General features: G+C 36.1%; 1 protein-coding gene across 16 annotated transcripts in view; it reads right to left on the bottom strand.

Annotated features, from left to right (window-relative positions):
* NAALADL2 (N-acetylated alpha-linked acidic dipeptidase like 2) overlaps window positions 1-20,744 on the bottom strand; it is a 1,364,432-nt gene that overhangs the window by 1,342,790 nt on the left and 898 nt on the right. For 2 of the 16 annotated variants that reach the window (XM_063704378.1, XM_063704383.1), the window contains exons 2-3: window positions 3,940-4,022; window positions 3,224-3,295 (exon numbers count right to left, since the gene is read on the bottom strand). The exons of the other annotated variants lie outside the window; for them this stretch is intronic. The gene's annotated coding sequence lies outside the window, so the exon portion shown is untranslated. The remainder of the gene's footprint in view (window positions 1-3,223; window positions 3,296-3,939; window positions 4,023-20,744) is intronic. 16 annotated transcript variants of the gene reach the window in all.

The raw sequence follows: 20,744 nt of genomic DNA, 5'->3' as shown, positions 1-20,744 counted from the left end.
ATTTTTCCACTTCATCTTATGTCCCTAAAAATTTCTTTATAAAAATACATAGTATCTGCAACAAATGTTATATATTTTGAGAATTGCTCTACTATTAAATCAACTTTAAAATAATCATAGAGAGGAGAAACTCTAATTCTGATTTCAACAGATTTGTGAAAACTAATGGTTATGTATTCTGATTTGATTTCCATTTGGAAAGAAGGTGGCTACATCATTATACACAATGAAGCTGTTTTTGTGTTGAGTTCTGAAGGATTTTGCAATAACCAAGGACAAATGTTCCAATAACCATACCTTTGTGGAAATACAGGATAACATTGAAAAAGAAATATTTAAGAAAAAATATTTAAAAACAAAAATCAGAATTCTCATATAAGCAAACTACTAATCTTCTCGTTCTTTCTGTATTAAAAATATATTAAATGACAGAATATTTTCAAATAGAATATTAAAAATAAGAAATATTTTTTAAAAACCTGAGGAAGAATAAATCATCTTATTATAAGACAAATTCCTAAAATAGTCTAAGTAGAATACAACCATAAGAACACACAATATCCATCTCAAATTGCTATTTTAATGAGATATGAAATTCCTAGTATATAGATGATAAGTTATTTGTGTTTAAAAGTGATTTTCACATACAGATATTTGAAGAACAATAAACTCACACACATTCACATGCATACACACACACAGCGTGGGAGGGAATAAAAAGAAAGAGTACTGTTGTCTTAGAAGTTCTTTAAAGTATATAAGGGCACTATAGTATAGAAATTCCAAAGCTATCAAAAGCATCATGTTAAGTGCAGACCTTGGTTAATGATCATATTTCATGGCTATTTTCAGAAATAACTGCAACATTAAATTTTATTTCACATTCAGTTGTAATATAAGTTACTACAAAGTTTGTAAAAACGAATGTTGAGAAAAGGAAAGTTTTCAAAAGAAACACATGTAATTTTGAATAGCAATCTACTTCTATCTAAAGTAATAGTATTTTTCCAGTATGAGTAAAAAAAATCTTAAACCAAGGAAAAATCCACAAAGCATTCAAGGGGAATAAAGGTGCAAGCATTTTGTTCCGCAGTCTTACCCACAATACTACCCATTGTTTCCTACAAACCGATAAACTTTATTGAAAAGAATATGATTATTAAATCTAGATATGACACACATAGCCAATAGAATGTTTATGAAAAACTGCTGTTATACTCTTGAGACTAATAAAACAAATAAATTATACATAAAATATCAATACTTAATTCCTGCAGTCATCAGTATTAACATTGGCATAAAACATTCATTTTGCATACAACTCAGGTAAAATGCTTGATACTAGAAAAAAATTAAACTGTACACTGAATGAGTACTATTTCATTCCCTACATTCTATTTAGATCTTCACATATATTATCTCAAAGCATACTTATGGCTCTCAAGCTGCATAAGGACCTTCTGTTGAAGTTCATTGTAACTTGATGGAATGAGCTATATATACTTTGCATAATTGCAGAGCATCCATTACAAGTAAGCTGAAGCTGCCATACTAGTAGTACAGAACAAGGGGTTTTTCAGATTACAAAGAATAGGGAGGGAAAAATTCCAGGAATTAGCCAGCATCTAACTGGGGGGATGGAAGGAGGAAAGAAAAATCTAATCTTAAGTAAAGTCTTTTAAATAAGCTTACTCAATTGAAGAGGAAAGCCTCAACAAAACAAACTCACACTAATTTAAAATTTTAATATTTTTGCAAACAAGTGTTCAACAACAGAGAAATGGGTAGGTTTATTATGGCCCAGCCAGATGATGTAGTATAAAGTCAATAAAAATTACGTTTATAAAGTTTAAAATAATACTTAAGCTGTTCTCTATATGTTGAAAAAGCAGAATATTACCATTTCTTTTATTATTTCAAAACTGTAAGAAAAAAAAGAAAAAAGAAGGAAAAAAATGCCAAGATTTAACATTGCTGCTCTAGGTAGTAAATTATAGGTGTTTTGTTTTTCTATTTCTTTATATGCTTCTAAGCTTTTTGAATATTCTATAGTGACCATTATTGTGATTAGAAAAATGTTTACAAACATGTTTTTTTCAAAATAGAATACTTTATTTTTAAATAGTTGTACTTTTCTATCAAAAAATGACACAATAAATGTCTTAAATATGCAAGACCTGTTATCACTTGGTTCTTTCTATCCAAAGTCCTTCAAATAGGAATAAATGCTAAATGCTTCAATTTTTCCCATACTGTTTTAATACATGAACAGACAAGCTAACCAAATATAAAACTCATATTTGAATTCTTTCCCATTCTGATCCAAGAACAAAACACATTTAGGGTTTATATGATATGAAAAGAAAAAAATACTACTACTACTTTAGACAGAAGTAGATTGCTAAAAAATCTTAGTATGCTTTAGTCTACATGTTTAATTCCAGCTGCCATGACTCTTAATGTACTCTATCATAATCCTCTTGCTGAGAATTATTTATTGGATGTATTGAGGAAGAGAAGACTGTTTTGGGTTTAGCTTGCTTTTTCATTTTGAATTAGCAGCATGTATTTATGTTCTCATAAAGTCATATAATCTACAAAGTAGGTTTCCTTTTAATCTCAGGAATGTTTCCAGCATCCTATTAACATGTTAAGACAACTTTCCAAAAACTTAAATAACTTTTTCACATCACTCCATAATTATACAGCACATACAATATAACATCCAGGTGGTTTTAAAAACATGAACAAAAGGCAAGACTGGTGTCTGTCATTGGGAGTTCTAATACTACTTTGTAAAGCTTCAGTTGAATCCCATTTCAAAGACTGCAACCAAGTGAAGAAACTATCTTTGAAGCTTACAGTGGTATACTACATTTAAGGATCCTAAAGTGCTTTAAAAACCAGCATTTCTATCCCCATTTTGAGGGTGAAGAACTCAGCAATTCTACAATCGAGCTAAAATTACTGAATAAATCCAGTGCAGACTTCCAGAATTCCAAATAAGCATTCCCTCAAGTCAGTGTCCAGTGCATGTTCACATGCAAACCTCACTGACACTGAGAAAGCCAACTAAATAAACAGCCTTCATTTCATTTTCCTACTTTCCCACTATCCTCAAAGCGGACATCTCCTCCATTGTAAGACATACTAGTCTCGGGTTCTCTCTCATCCCAGACAGCTAGTCCCTCATATCACTCAGTCTTCTAGTAACAGGCTTCACCTGGGCCTTTTCTCTTTAAACAGCACTGCAGATACTGGATGAGCATTTCCTACACCATCAGATTTCATGGACCTGTAAAGTTAAAAACAAAGCAAAACAAACAAAAAAAATGAAAAGACATAAAAGGACTACCAACTTTTTATTCTGTCAATAATGTTCTTAATATATAAAAGAGTAGAACAGATATAATCAGAATAAAAGATAATGAAAAAGCTCGCTGCATAATCTTTATTTTCCCATTTTGTCAAAGACCAGTGAAAATTTCCTAAAGAACTTGGGAACCACACTTCTGGATCATCCCTTTTCTCCAACTCACCTCCCCCTACTCTCTTGCCCAACCTCCACCCTAGAAGAAGGCTAGCTTGCTACTTTGATCATGTTAGTAACCCCAGGAAACATAATAGAGGCTTGAAGAAAAAACATTAACTAAATTAGGAAGCAATCCTGAGGGACAGGAGATGAGGCTATAGTCTAATAAAAGGCTAATTGCAATCAGCCTTATTCATTGGGCTATTAGGTTTGGCTTCATCCATAAGGCAGTGAAGCAGCCACAACAGATTAAACAAAAGTGTAACAGTATTAGATGAGCAGATATCAGAAAACTGTTGATAGATGGTAACTTCTAAAATCTCCCAAGTCTTTCACTCACAAGAAAATTCTGTGAGTAACCTGGACAAAGACTTCACAATCCTACATTATTGATTCCCTTGACCTACCTTGGAGCTTGGCAAAGAACAGAGACTTAAAATGGTTTCATCACAGCCCATAACTGATCTTACTGATCTTTTCTTTCAGAAAACTGTGGAGAACAAGAAAATGATGAAAAGGGAGAGGGAAAGAAAAGGAAAATAACATTTATTAAGTATTGGATACCAAGCAATACAACAGGTGCTTTACATACATAATGTAACTTCAAAATAAGTTTGTGAAATAGGAAAAATCATTCCCATTTTAGAGAGAGGAAAATACAGGTGAGTCAAGTTGTCAGGAATCACAGAGAAATACAACACTGAGGTAGAAAACTGCCATTTAAACACAGACTTGACTAACTCCAGAGACACTCATGTAATGTAGGATAATGCAGTTTCCCACATGCTACCTTTTTCTTACAATAACCCTTATATAGTGAACTATTAATAATACTTTATAAATAAAAAAATTCTTTTTTAACTTTTAAGTTCAAGGGTATATGTGCAGGTTTGTTACATAGGTAAATTGTATCAAGGGGGTCTGTTGTACAGATTATTTCTCCACCCAGGTATCAAGCTTGGTACCCATTAGTTATTTTTTCTGATCCTCTCCCTCTTCCCACCTTCTACCCTCCAATAGGCCCACGTGTCTGTCATTCACCTCTATGTGTCCACGTGTTCTCATTATTTAGCTCCCACTTATAAGTGAGAACGTGTGGTACTTGGTTTTCTCTTCCTCTGTTAGTTTGCTAAAGATAAAGGCCTCTATGTTCCTGCAAAGGCATGACCTCTTTTTTGTTTGTTTTTTTGAGACGGAGTCTCACCCTGTCACCCAGGCTGAAGTGCATTGGCACGATCTCAGCTCACTACAACCTCCACCTCCCAGATTCAAGCAAATCTCCTGAGTAGCTGAGATTACAGGTGCACACCACCACACCCAGTAAATTTTTTGTATCTTTAGCAGAGATGGGGTTTCACCATGTTGGCCAGGCTGGTCTTAAACTCCTGACCTCATGATCTGCCCACCTCAGCCTCCCAAAGTGCTAGGACTACAGGCATGAGCCACCGCGCCCGGACGATCTCACTCTTTCTATGGCTGTATGGCTGCATTGTATTCCATGGTGAGTATTTACCACATTTTCTTTATCCAGTCCACCACTAATGGGCATTTATGTCAATTCCATGTCTTTGCTATTGTAAACAGTGCTGCAATTGACACATGCATGTGTCTTTATTATAGAATGATGTATATTACTTTGGGTACATAAACAGTAATGGGATTGCTGGAAGGAATGGTGCTTCTGTTTTTAAGCCTTTGAGGAATCACCACACTGTTTTCTACAATGGTTGAACTAATTTACACACCCAACAACAGTGTCTAAGTGTTCCTTTTCCTCCACAACTTCACCAGCACCTGTTATTTTTTTACTTTTTAGTAATAGCCATTTTGACAGGTAGGAGATGGTATCTCATTGTAGTTTTTATTTGCATTTCTCTAATGATCAGAGATGTTGAGCTTTTTTTCATATTCTTATTGACCATATGTATCTTATCTTTTGAAAAGTGTTTATGTCCTTTGCCCACATTTTAATGGGATTATTTTTTCTTGTAAATTTGTTTAAGTTCCCTGTAGATGCTTGATATTAGTCCTGTGTCAGATACACAGTTTGCAAACATTTTCTCCCATTCTATAGGTTGTCTGTTTACTCTGTTGATAGTTTCTTTTGCTGTATAGAAGCTCTTTAGTTTCCTTTCGTCACTTTTTGCTTTTGCTGCAATTGCTTTTGGTGTCTTCATCTTGAAATCTTTGCCCATTCCTGTGTCCAGAATGGTATTGCCTAGGTTGTCTTCCAGGGTTTTTATAGTTTTGGGTTTTACATTTAAGTCTTTGATCCATCTTGAGTTGATTTTTTTAATATGGTATAAGGAAGAGGTCCAGTTTCAATCTTATGCATATGGCTACCCAGTTATCCTAGCACCTTTCCCAAATGAATAGGGAGTCCTTTCCCCACTGCTTATCTTTGTCAGGTTTGTTGAAGATCAGGTGATTGTAGGTATGTGGCCTTATTTCTGGGCTATTTTGTTCCATCAGTCTATGTGTCTGGGTTTGTACCAGTGCCATGCTGTTTTGGTTACTGTTGTCCTGTGGTATAGTTTGAAGTCAGGTAGAGTGATGCTTCCTGATTTTTTTTTTTTTTGCTTAGGATTGCCTTGGCTGTTGATTCTCTTTTTGGATCCATAGGAATTTTAAAATAGTTTTCTAGTTGTGTGAAGAATGTCATTGGTATTTTGATAGAAATAGCATTGAATCTATAAATTGCTTTGGGCAGTATGGTCATTTTAACAACATTGATTCTTCCTATCCAGAAGCATGGAATGTTCTTCTATTGTTTGTGTCATCTCTGATTTCTCTGAGCAGTCTTTTGCAGTTCTCATTACAGAAATCTTTCACCTCCCTGGTTAGCTGTATTCCTAAGTATTTTATTCTTTTTGTGGCAACTGTGAATGGGATTGTATTCCTGATTTGCCTCTTGGCTTGACAGTTGTTGGTGTATAGGAATGCTAGTGGTTTTTGTACACTGACTTTGTATCTTGAGACTTCACTTAAGTTGTTTATCAGCTTAAGGAGCTTTTGGGCTGAGACTATGGGGTTTTCTACATATTGAATAATGTTGTCTGCACACAGGAATAGTTTGATCCTTATTTAGATGCCCTTTTTTTCTTTCTCTTGCCTGATTGCTCTGGACAGGACTTCCAATACTATGTTGAATAGGAGTGGTGAGAGAGAACATCCTTGTCTTGTCTTGGTTTTCAAGGGGAATGCTTACTGCTTTTGCTCATTCAGTATGATGTTGACTGTGGGTTTCTCATAGATGGCTCCTATTATTTTGATGTATGTTCCTTCAATACCTAGTTTATAGAGAGTTTTTAACATGAAGGGGTGTTGAATTTTATCAAAAGCCTTTTCTGGATCTATTGAGATGATCATATGGTTTTGTCTTTAGTTCTGTTTATGTGATGAATCACACTTACTGATTTCTGTATGTTGAACCAGCTCTGCACCCCAGGGATAACGCCTACTTGATCATACTGGATATGTTTTTGATGTACTGCTACACTCAGTTTGTCAGTATTTTGCTGAGGATTTTTGCATTGATGTGCATCAAGGATGTTGGCCTAAGGGCTTCTTTTCTGTGTGTGTCTCTGCCAAGTTTTGATATCAGGATGATGCTGGTCTCATGGAATGAGTTAGGGAGGAGTCCCTCCTTTTCAGTTTTTTGTAAGTCTCAGTAGGAATGGTACCAGCTCTTCTTTGTACATCTGGTAGAATTCAGCTGTGAATCTGTCTGTTCCTGGAATTTTTGTTTGTTTGGTAAGCTACTTATTACTGATACACTTTCAGAGCTTGTTATTGGTCTGTTCAGGGATTCACTTTCTTTCTGGTAGTCTTGGGAGGGTGTATATATCCAGGAATTTATCCATTTCTTCTAGATTTTTTAGTTTGTATGCACAGAGGTGTTCAAAATATTCTCTGGTGGTTATTTGTATTTCTGTGGGGTCAGTGGTAATATCCCCTCTGTCATTTCTAAATAGCCTTTATTTGTATCTTCTCTCTTATTAGTATAGCTAGGGGCCTATTTTAGTAATTTTTTTCAAAAAAAAAAAAACTCCTGGGTTCATTGATCTTTTGAGTGCTTTTCTATGTCTCAGTCTCCTTCAGTTCAGCTCTGATTTTGGTTATTTCTTGTCTTCTGCTAGCACTGGGGTTGGTTTGCTCTTGGTTCTCCAGTTCTGTTAGTTGTGTGATGTTAGGTTGTTAAATTGAGATCTTTCTAACTTTTTAATGTGAGTGTTTAATATTATACATTTCCCTCTTAACATTGCTTTAACTGTGTCCCAGAGATTTTGGTATGTATCTTTGTTCTCATTAGTTTCAAAGAACTTGATTTCTGCCTTAATTTCATTATTGACACAAAAGTCATTCAGGAGCAGGTTATTCAATTTCCATGTAATAGTATGGTTTTGAGCAAATTTCTTAATCATGATTTCTAATTTTCTGCTGCTGTTGTCTGAGAGAGTGGTTGTTATGATTTCAATTCTTTTGCATTTGCTGAGTAGTGTTTTGGGGCTGATTATGTGGTTGACTTTAGAGTATGTGTCATGTGGTGATGAGAAGAATGTATATTCTGTTGTTCCAGCGTGGAGAGTTCTGTAGATGTCTACCAGGTCCATTTGATCCACTGCTGAGTTTAGGTCCTGAATATCGTTAATTTTCTCCCTCGATGATCTACATAATACTGTGAGTGAGATGTTGATGTCTCCCCTCATTATTGTGTGGGAGTCTAAGTCTCTGAAGGTCTCTAAGAATGTGCTTTATGAATCTGGGTACTCCTGTGTTGAGTGCATATATATTTAGGAAAGTTAGATCTTCCTGTTGAATTGAACCCTTTATCATTATGTAATGCCCTTGTCTTTTTTGATCTTTGTTGGCTTATAGTCTTTTGTCTAAAATTAGTGTGATAACCTCTCCTTTCTGGTTTTCATTTGCTTGAAGATTTCTCTCCATCCCTTTATTTTAAGCCTGTGGGTGTCACTGCATTTGAGATGGGTCTTCTGAAGACAGCATATAATTCAGCCTTTATCCAGCTTGCAACTCTGTGCCTTTTAATTGAGGCATTTAGTTCACTTACATTCAAGGTTAGTATTGATATGAGGGAATCTGATACTGTCATCATGGTGTTACCTGCTTATCATGCAGACTTGTGTGGTTGTTTTATAGTGTTGTTGGTTTGTGTCCTTAAGTGTTTTTGCAGCGGCTGGTAATGGTCTCTCCTTTCTGCATGTAGTGCTTCCTTTAGGAGCTCTTGTAAGGCAGGTCTGACAATAATGAATGCCCTCAGTATTTGCTTCTATGAAAAGGATCTTATTTCTCCTTTGCTTATGCAGCTTAGTTGGGCCTGATATGAAATTCTTTGTTCGAATTTATTTTAAGAATGTTGAATATTGGCCCCCAATAACTTATGGCTTGTGGGGTTTCTACAGAAATGTCCATTGTTAGTTGATGGGCTTCCCTTTGGGTGACCTGACCTTTCTCTCTAGCTGCCTTTAACACTTTTTCTTTCATTTTGACCTCGGAGAATCTGATGATTAAGTACTTTGGGGATGATCTTCTTGTGAAGTATTTTACTGGGTTCTCTCCATTTCCTGAATTTGAATGTTGGCCTCTCTATCTAGGTTGGAGAAGTTCTCATGGAGGATATCCCAAAATATGATTTCCAACTTGCTTCCATACTCCCCATCTCTTTCAAGGACACAAATAAGTTGTAGATTTGGTCTCTTTATGTAATCCCATATTTCTCAGAGGGTTTTTTTGTTCTTTTTCATTCTTTTTAATCTATTCTTATTTGACTGTCTTATTTCAGAAAGCCAGTCTTCAAGCTCTGAGACTCTTTCCTCAGTTTTCTATTATGCTATTAATACTTGTGATTGCATTACAAAACTCTTATAGTGTGTTTTTCAGCTATATCAGGTCAGTTACATTCTTTTCAATACTGGCTATTTTGTCTGTCAGCCCCTGTATTATTTTATTGTGATTCTTAGCTTTCTTGGATTAGGTTTCAACATACTCCTATATCTCAATAATCTTCATTCCTATCTATAGTCTGAATTCTATTTCTGTCACGTCAGTTATCTCAGCCCCAGTTCAGAACGCTTGCTGGAGAGCTAGTGTGGTCATATGGAGAAAAGAAGATACTCTAGCTTTTTGAGTTGTAGGAATTCTTGCACTGGTTCTTTCTCATCCTTGTGGGCTGATGTTCCTTCTATTTTTAAAGTTGCTGTCCTTTGAATGAGTTTTTTTTTTTTTCTTTTATGCTGTTTGATGACCTTGAGGGTTTGACTGTGGAATAAGGTGGATTCAGTCAACTGGTTTGGCTTCTGGAGGATTTTAAGGGGCGAGACTAGCTCTCAATTCCTGGACTGTGTGTTCTAACTCTGGGGAACTTGTATCGGGCCTCAATTTTGTTCTCTGGCTCCTCGAAATTAGGAACCCACTGTGTTGGCGGGGGTTGGGGCTAAAGTACTCTCAGACCACCGGTCACTACACACCAATGGGTGGTGCCAGATAAAGCATTTTGTAAGGTGACAGCAACAAGATCTGTCCTCATTCACACATACCAGAAGCAGCAGCAATGCAGCAGGGTACACACTTGTTGGGTGCAGCAGGGTGCTAGCAGGTGCCAGGGTGGGTGGGTGCCTGCCTCTATGTGGGTGTTCACAGCAGTGGCGGAGGCAGCACACAAAATTAAAATTCTTAAAGGTGGTCATACATATAACAAGTGGGTCAAGGAAGAGATGAGGTGCAAGACAAAGATAAAGCACATGCCCTAGCACAGTTTACAACTGCTTAAAAAAAAGCTACTAAAATGCAGACACCTAAGTGACAGGTGTCTGTTAGTCTGTCTTCTTTAACACTCCCACTATTGGCCAGGCCTAGTGGTTCATGCCTATAATTCCAGCACTTTGGGAGGCCAAGGCAGGCAGATCACTCGAGGCCAGGAGTTCGAGACCAGCCTGACCAACATAGCAAAACCCCACCTCTAGTTTAAAAAAAAAAATTAGCCAGGCATGGTGGCACACACTTGTAATCCCAGCTACTCGGGAGGCTGAGGCATGATAATCTCTTGAACCCGAGAGGCGGAGGTTGCAGTAAGCCAAGATTGTGCCACTGCACTCCAACTTGGGTGACAGACTCAGACTCTGTCTCTAAAAAAAAAAAAAAAAAAATACTCCCACTATGCTTAGCACTACATTAATTAACAATGTTTTATTGATTTTGATTATTTTTGTCTTTATGTCAAAGTGAAGGAAGAGATATGTAGTCAAAATGTGTTTTGTAAAAATGAGTAAAGGATTTTTTTTCACTACCTCCAAAAAATATGTAAACCGAAAAGAAGGCACATGAATAAGAGCAATGTCTTTAAATAATCAGAGATATAGACTAGCATAATGGCAAATCCTTTTTTAACCAAACAGTAATTTACAGGTTTTATAACTATTTTGTCCTGAACACAATGTGATGGGTGTTTTTTATTATAAAAATGCTTAAAGGTGTTCAAATTGGATACATGCTAAGAAAATGCCTAGATTATAATACAAACATATCAAGTTTCTGTTATGTAGTTTTCTCCTTGCTTTAAAATTGAATTCTTGATAACAATTACATGAAAAACCACACAATTAGATTTTTATATTTGATACTGAGCAACTAAAAGAACAGCCACCTTTTTAAAAGATATAAATCAGGCAGCAATGAAATCAAGAGCAAATTTCTCCATTCCAGGAAAGAATTGGTAATGGTAAGTCACTTGAATATCACTGTCATTGTCTCTAATATTAGCAATAAATTAAACCCTCAGTACTTACAGGATCCACAGACATATCCTCAAATTGAGGTTCATACAGAGGATAGAGACATATGTTATCATACCATGTTATTCTCATTGAAAGTAAAAACCAGGCAACCCTTTCTGTACAAACACAATTGCAGTTTTTGTGTTACTCTTAAAAATGTCCAAGATTGAATAACCATTAAAATAAATTTATTTTCTCATTCTAAGTAAAATTAAAAATTTTGAAAAAACATTTAAAATTGACTCAGTTGTCTCATAGAACTGATGTTTATGGTTTCTGCAGAGTAAACATAAAAACTGACCCTCCCAGTCTTTTTCTTTCTTTTTTTTTTTTTTTTAAACAGAGTCTCATTCTGTTGCCCAGGCTGGAGTGCAGTGGCATGATCTCGGCTCACTACAACCTCTGCCGCCCAGGTTCAAGCAATTCTCCTGCCTCAGCCTCCCGAGTAGCTGGGATTACAGGTGCCTGCCACCATACCTGGCTAATTTTTGTAGTTTTAGTGGAGACGGGGTTTCACCATGTTGGCCAGGCTGGTCTTGAACTCCTGGTCTCATGATCCACCTGCCTTGGCCTCCCAAAGTGCTGGGATTACAGGCAATAGCCACTGCGCCCAGCCTGGACTCTCTCAGTCTTGAAACTTGAGAAAATTACATTTGTTCTATCTGAGTTCCTTTCTCAAGAAACCAACCATCAAGCCTTCCAAAGAGTAGCAAGAATCTGAAACTTACCAGATCACTGTATCTGGACAATGAGATGTCAGACCACTCACCTACCATAACTGCCTAGGCAACCACCTGCTTCCTATTAACCAACTCCTCTTCCTTGCGCCTCCCTATTTTCCCATGCGTGGTTACATTTCTTCTCTGCTATATAAACCCCTAATTTTGGTTGGTCAGAGAGGATTTAAGACTGATCTCTATCCTCAGGTGCAGCACCCAATTAAAGCCTTTCTGCTGACAAAACTCATTGTCTCAGTGACTGGCTTTCTGTGTGGCAAGCAGCAGGACCTAGACCAAACACTTGCTGTTTTGGTAACAAATTCACATTTTTTTCAAGTGGTGGGATCAAATAAATCTGAAAACATAAACACACTCACTGTCTGCCTTGCCTTGTTATGTACTCAACTCAAAATAAGTATAGCAAATGAAAGAAACTATATGTATGTGTGTGTGTGTGTATGTGTTGTGTATATATATATATGTGTGTATATATATGCTTTAACTTTCAAAAATTGGTAAGACATATACAATGAAGATGACAATGATCTGGAATTAATGTTTAAATATCATTACAATAACAATATCATATGGAACATTTAGATAACAGAAAAAAACTGAAAAGAGAGGCAGGAATTCTTTGCTTAATTCAGGTAACCTAAAAAGAATAGAGAAGGACTAATGAAAAAGTGGCTATGACTATTATAGTATAAAATTTCAACATTATCTCCAAACTTTCAAACAGACTTTAATGCAGTGCTTGCACAGCAAAAGTAAAAGACAGAAGATACCTATTTCATATATACATAAATCATAATTTTCAAATAAATAAACCTAAAAATATCTTGTAAACTATTAAAACTAAGACGCATGTACACTGTGCTTTGACAATACATTTATACTGTTTATGTAATATATGAGACTAAAATCTTGGATCATGATTGTCTGGAAATATTTCTGAGAAAAATCTATCAAGAAGGATTTCTCAGACACTACTAATTATCCTCATGACATATTGGTTAAATAAAATAAATCATCTTAATGTAGGTGTTAAAGACATTAACACCTATAAAATTAAATGTGGCACAATATCATTAATAGTGCTTTTGTTTTTTGTTTTTTAGTTTAAGTGCTGAAATGTTTTTTGTTTTTTCTTCCTCCAATTCTAGGTTTCACAAGAAGCTAGAAGGCTGTGTGGGTACTTAGGAAGTTCAACAAGACCCCTCTATTTGCTCCACCATTTTCTCTTTAAAGTTTTATTTGGCTAAATCCAGCACATACACAAAGATTAGTCACACAGATGGATGAGACTGCATCATATCAACTGGTCCCATTCTTCAAGCACATGAATGTCTAACCTTCGAATTATCAAAGTTCTTGATAATTTGAAACTGAGCCTTCAAGAACTTATTTCACAGATGACAGTATCTGTTATAACAACTATTTAAGCTCTTGAAACCAGTCCAATTATCCTATAGAACTGATGTTTATGGTTTCTTTGAATTAACATAGATATTGATCCACCCCGTCTTAAAACTTGAGAAAGTTACATTTGTCTTATCTGAGTTCCTTTCTCAGGAAACCAACCCCCAGGCTTCCCAGACAGTAGCAAGAATAACCAAAACTTACCACATCACTACATCTGGGCAATACGACACCAGACCTCTCACTCATCATGATTGCCTGAACCGACTACCTGCTTCCTGCTGACCAACTTCTGTTCCTTACTCCTCCCTAATTCCTGTTTTCCCATACATAGTTACATTTCTTTCCTGCTATTTTAGTCAGGGAAGATATTTGATACTGATATCCCATCTCCTCAGGTGCAGCACCTGATTAAAGCCTTCTTCCCTGGCAATATCCATCTCATTGATTGGCTTTCTGTGCAGTTAGCAATAGAATCTAGACTGAACCCCTGGCATTTTGGTAACATTCTCCTCCATTCTAAAAATAATACAGTATTTCATCTTTCTCTTTCATGATTCAAAATACAAAAAGATCAACCATTTGCATAAAAACTACAAAACTTAGAAGAAAGTGCATAATTCCTTTGCTAAATTAAATACCTCTGATTCTTTCAGTCCCTCTTTTGGAGGGTACTGTAAGAGGGATATTTGTGGTGATGAAATAGCTTTATATCTTGATTATGGTGACGATTACATGAATCTACATATGAGATGAAATGACACAGAACTATACACACATATTGTATAAATGTCAATTTCCTGGTTTTTATATTGTACTGTGGTTAGGAAGATGTAGCCAGTGGGGGAAACTGGTTAAAGAGTAACACAGTACCTTTTCATACCATTCTGGCAAATTCCTGTACGTCAATAATTTCAAAATAAAAAGCAAAAAATGAGAAGAGGGAAATGGAGCACCTCACAGAAATCATATCTCAATGCCAGAGGAAAATAAAGAAGGAAAGTTTTCCCACAAATCTAAAAGATCAGTGTGGGTAAATACCAGGAAAGCAAATCAAACCAAAGCAGACAGATAACAGCAATAATCAGTATTTTGATGAATGTTAAGTTTAACAAACTATCTACCTTTATGCCAACCTATATCCTTTCCTGGGGTCAGAAAATATAGTCTATGGAGACCTACTACAAGTAAGAAGCTACTTTGAATTTTATTTTTTTTATTTTATTTTAATTTTTTTGAGACAGAGTCTCGCTCTGCCACCCAGGCTGGAGTGCAGTGGTGTGATCTCGGCTCACTGAAAGCTCCACCTCCCAGGTTCATGCCATTCTCCTGCCTCAGCCTCCAGAGTAGCTGGGACTACAGGCACCCACCACCACGCCCGGCTATTTTTGTATTTTTAGTAGAGATGAGGTTTCACCGTGTTAGCCAGAATGGTCTCGATCTCCTGACCTCGTGATCCACCCACCTCGGCCACCCAAAGTGCTGGGATTACAGGCGTTAGCCACCTCACCCGGCCAAATTTTATTTTTAAAATCATGTATTTTGCACTGGATGTCATATTCACATTCAATAGTGGTTCTGAATATTTAACTTACCAGTTAAATTATTTAACTACTTTCTCCAAAATATAGCAATAAGTTTTACAAAAGAAGATGGCCATATTTATCTATGGCTCGGAGCCCTCTAACATAGCTCAGAGTACCCCAGTTAGAGAAGCATCATCTTGTTTTCCAGCTCCTAAGTGTTAATTTACAAATCATTCAGACTGGCCTATTCTGAGGGAGCCATTAATCCCCTAGAGACTAGGGTCTCTTTGGAAAAATTCTTAGAAGATAGATGACTGCTGGCACTCTATATTCAAACTATGACATATTACAAAAGGGCTGATGAAGGAATTATGTAACTCCTGTAAACAGAGCCTCTCTAGGATGTATCTCTCACATTGTCTTATCTCAACAAGTGCCAGTAACACAAGTATTTTCACACACATATAAAGGCAAGAGTAGGTTTCCTGCATAATTAGTAGCCATTTTACTTGAAGATACCTTGTTATTATTTTTAAAGTTTTCCAAAACTCTAGCAAAATTAAATGCAAAAAAGGGGTCCAGAACCACAAGGTTTCTTAAGGTTTCTCCTATCTTCATCTTCTCATCAGATCTCTCCATCCAAGAAGATAGGAAAAAAGGCTTTTATCACCTGAAGGTGATCAAAAATTTCAAGCTGGCTTCTACAAGCAGCATTTCAAAAAAGTGTTATACTGCCCCAGAAGATGTTTACTTTGGTTTGAGTACTCTGAGAGTTCTATAACCATGAAGGAAATATGTTACAGGTTTGATTCCAAAAACATGAATCCCCCTGCCCCCAGGTAGAGACTAGGATACAGGGCTTGTTAGAACTGGATGCCCCAAGAAACTGTCAAATTACTGAGTACCATATTAAACTGAAATCAAAATACACACATACACACACACACACTATTTAAAGAGATAGTATGATCACTTAGGGATGCATTATTTGAAGTGACTTTATCCCCAATGATAATTGTACTTGATGAACAGGAGTACAAAAGCACAGACTATGCAAAGTATAAGGTTTGACCAATATAATAGCTAAAATCCTAAAACTAAAGAATTTCATGAGTAATTTTATATACCAAGATTGTAAAACAGCAAAAAGCCATTTGTACTACTTTAAAAATTCACATGTGATATTATATACAAAGAATATAAGTTTGAAAGTATGAAAGTTTCACTTTCTTTTAAAGGATTCATAGCACTTCTGAAGTTTTTCATGACTGACCATCTAAAAATTAAAATATCTCTACTATATTCCTATCAAATTGTACCTTGGTAATTAATACCCAGAGCATAAATTCCCAATATGATGAAAGTCTAATTTTTTAGAAACCACATTTATAAACAAGCAGTTAGGGAAAATTCATGCTGAGCTCAAAATATGAGGTTTCTTGGCAAGATAAATCACCTTTCTTATCTGAACTGCTCAGATCAAAATGTCAAAACAATTAAATTACAATTTTGTCTGACATCAATATCCCATGCAACAGTGCAAAACAGAAAACCTTGATTTCAGGAATACTGTTTGCTTTTAACTGACAAACAAATTAAGCAATGAATCAAATTTTGTTTGGTAAAACAAACAAAAAATTAGACACAATGCAGGTCAGAGCAGATCAGAGAGGTCAAGGACTTCATCAAGACTCACTTCTCATATAATTGCATGTTTTTTGGCTCAAAGGGAAAAAGTATCTATTCTGTTACACAAATAGAAAACACACAAACATAAGGTCATATATTTTACTCCTATATACCAAATATCACTATAGATTTTAATAAACCACATATAAATCACATCAATTTTATAGTTACATCATATGTGCATGCTGACATCTAATAGTTATATATGTGTGAGGAAAGAGAGGTAGAAGGGAAGCTTAATTTTTCCCTTAACAAACCTAGTTCTCCTGTATAGCTGTCTCATCTATTTCTTTGAATGTACCATGTAAAAAACTATACAATCAAAATATTTTTGAACTGTAGGAAGCCTTAAAAATGATCTTGAGCTGCCTCCTCATTTTTCAGTAAAAAACTGAAGGCCAGGAAAGACATGGGCACAAAACTACCTGGGGACATAACTGGGACTATAATTATAGGCCCCTAACTCCTAATCTTTTGTATCAATCATGAAATATACTAACAAGACGTACTCCTGAATATACTGGGGTTCATTATACTATTCTACCTTTGCGTGTCTGATAATTTCCATAATAAAAGAAATATGTTTGGAAACCTAACAACCTAAAAGCATTCAGTACTCTTCATAAGGCATTTATCAATTGTATTGCAGTATTTACATATATTCCCTTCTCCTCACTCTACTAAAAATGGTAAACTGAGGGCAGAGATGATGTCATTTGCATAGTGGTTATCACCATCCCCTGCCAAGACTTTACGCAGAACCCTGTTTTATAGTAAGAATTCAAGAAACAAATGGTCCCTAAATAACTGAAAAAAAAAAAAATCTCAAACAAGGTTCCATTTCCAACTCTATCAATTCTCCCCATCTTGTCGAACTACTCAATATCTATGAGCAATGTTGTCAAAATTCTACCATACATCTACAACCTATGTTGCCAATCCAGTCTTTTTCATATCATTTTCAAATGATATTTGTTGCCAATCGTTGTTTTTCACATTTTCAAAATCCAATCTGAAATCTAATCCTAGCTAACATCTCTTCCAAGATTTAATACCACCATTCTATAATTAGACTGACCACTGGTGACAACACTGTTCTCCATTTGATCACACTTGGTACTTAAACAGAAAAGAGTTTGTTTGATAATAACGGTAATATTCTTAGAACTTTACTGTAGTTATAAGCTCCACGGGAGGTGAGATTCAATGTTGCTAACTTCCTCATCAGATCCCTTCTCAGGGATTTCATCATATGATTTAGCTTGCCTTATTTCCTCCTTTTCCCCTTTTATCTTGTAATCTCAACTTTCTCTTTAAGTCTTCTCCTAAGCAAAGCTCAAGGTAGAAATCCCCCTTCTGTCCTCAACAATGCACAAAGTTGTCTGTTTCAAGCAATTCTCAGAATCTCAAAGTATTCTTTCATCAAATATTCCTGACCAAATGGGAAAAATGGTAATGATTCCTACAAATTTCTCATGTACCACACCTGGCTCTCACAAACAATGAGAAAAGAGAAGGGATCCGAATAGAACATCCACATTCCCCACCTCCATCTATGCCCCCACACTTTTCCTTCTCTCATTTGTTCTAGGTAAATAGCTCATAACCCTAGCAACAGATAGTCTCTCTTGTTGTATACATGTATCCTTTCTCACCTCCTCATGAACACCATTCCCCTCTGTCTCCTGCATCATCAATTTTTTCTTCTCTATTGGCTCCTTCTCATTAGTATCACAACATGCCATTGTTTTGTACACTTTAAAAAACTCTCTTTACATCATCTGGTCCCACAACTAACGCTCCATTTCCTCCCTCCCTTTTCAATAAAAATATTCAAGTGATGTATACCATCACCTTCTTCAATGTCTCTCTTTCTACTCTGTCAAACACATTACAAACAAGCTTTCATGTCTACTTCCTCCATGAAAACTGGCAACATCATGGTCATCAATGATTTCCTTTGCTAGATTAATTCTCAATCCTCATCTTTAAAACAAGTGATCAGCCCTCTACTTCTTGAAACACTTCCAGGATTCCATATTCTCCTGCTTTCCCTTTTACATGGAATGCAGCTCTTTTTCAGACTCCTTTTTGGTTTCTCCTCATCTCATAATGCTGACGTACACCATTATGTACCAGATTTTATGACGTAAAGTCTGGTCCCTGGTCATCTTCAATATTCTAAACTCACACACTCTTGATGCATTCAATCTCTTTGCTTTTACAACCCACTATATGATGAAGAGTCCTAAATGTATGCCATTAGCTTGGTCTTCCAGCTAACTGCATGCTTGACATTTCCATTTGGATATCTAAAACCCATCTAACACCTAACATATCCAAATCCAGATTCTTAATCCCAATTACCACATCTTCTTCCTGTTCTTTCCAATCTCAGTTAACAGAAACTCTTATCTTTCCAGTTGCTTAGGCAATTACATTCTCCTTAATTTCTTTTGCTCTCACATTCCATATCCTATCTCTCAGCAAACCCTGAGGAATACATCCTCAAAATATACATACAGAATATGAACTACTCACCACTTCCACTGCTATCATCCGGGTCTAAGCCACCATGATCTGTCACATAAATTATGATAGCCTAACTGTTATCCCTGCTTCTATTCTTGCTTTCTTCAGTCTGTTCTCAATACAGTAGGCAGAGTAATGGTGTCAAACAGATGTGTTAGATCATGTCATTCCTCTTGTCAAAAGGCTCCAATGGCCTCCAAATGGCTTCAAGTAAAGGTTATCATTACAATAGCTTAGCAGACCATGTAGTACTATCTGGCCCCTATGACATTTAAAATCCCATATCCTACTTCTCCTCTATCCTCCATTCCACTTCAGCTACACAAGCTTCTTTGCTGATCCCTGAACACAGCAATGTGCCTGGCCTCTGCACTTGCTATTTCTCTGTGCCCGGAAACTCTTGCCCCAAATATATGGCTTACTCCCTCAACTGCTTCAAGTCTACTGAAATTTCACCTTCTCCAGAGGACTTCCGGTAAAATCCTACTTTAAATTACTAAACACACACTCTTTTTCTTGCTTTATGTATTAAGTCCATAGCACTTATTACGGTTTCACCTTATATTTTTCTTATGTACTACATATACTGTCTCCCTCCACTAGAATGTATATTCCAATAAGGCAGAAGTTTCTTCTTTGCTTTATTCCAGTGTCAAGAACATTGCTTGGCACACAGTAAGCAATCAACAAACAATTGTTGACTAATAAGTATTGAGTGTTCCACATAAATATAATAATGCTTTATGTAAGCAATTAATAAATTACATTTCATTCTTGTTAGTCATCCTACATTAAAGGTCTTTAATACTCTTTTTATGGTATCAGGAATGCATTACGTCATCCTTATTAAGAGGAGTTACTTTTACACTTCCCATAAGTCTTGAGATCAGACATTACTGCCGATTGTAAAGGAGAAAAAGAATCTCTAAAAAGTTAAAGGTGAAAGTATTGTTAAAATAATTCCCCTTTCCATTAAGAATTCTTGGGGTGTGGGAAAAAATGGTGAAAATCGTACTTAAAATACCAAGAATCCAGTTTTAAACCCAACTCTTCCTTTTAAGCTTTTCCTCCCCCATTCTCCCAGAGCACTTCGTAGGATTAAGCCAGTGCTCACCATGGTCCCTTCTCCTGAGGACAGGAACGGAATCTCTTGTCTGTTAACCTGTCACCAGTCAGCACAGGATCTAACTCATAGATGACAAAGAACCGTTACCAAATCGAACTCACTGGAGTGGATACTACAGGATCCTATGACATAATTTTTAATGTTTGTCAAGATGTATTCCTTCAACAGAAGCAACACCATTATCTTAAGGTTCTCGGGTGGTTAAAAAAAAAGTCTATCTTTTCTGTTCTGCAGGGATAACTGCAACACAACTTTCAGTCCAGCAACTTAATCCACAGTTAATTAATCCTTTACACTCCTCAGGATGCAAGCCCTAGTAAATAAAGACAGCTTAAGGACCATAGGTTGAAATGTAAAGGCTACTGTATGCTATTCTAAAAGTGAGGGGGAAAAGAACACAAGGCA

This window comes from Gorilla gorilla, chromosome 2, assembly GCF_029281585.2.
Source record: "Gorilla gorilla gorilla isolate KB3781 chromosome 2, NHGRI_mGorGor1-v2.1_pri, whole genome shotgun sequence".
In the NCBI taxonomy this organism is placed as follows: Eukaryota; Metazoa; Chordata; class Mammalia; order Primates; family Hominidae; genus Gorilla; species Gorilla gorilla.
This window is presented reverse-complemented; position numbering and strand designations above follow the sequence as displayed.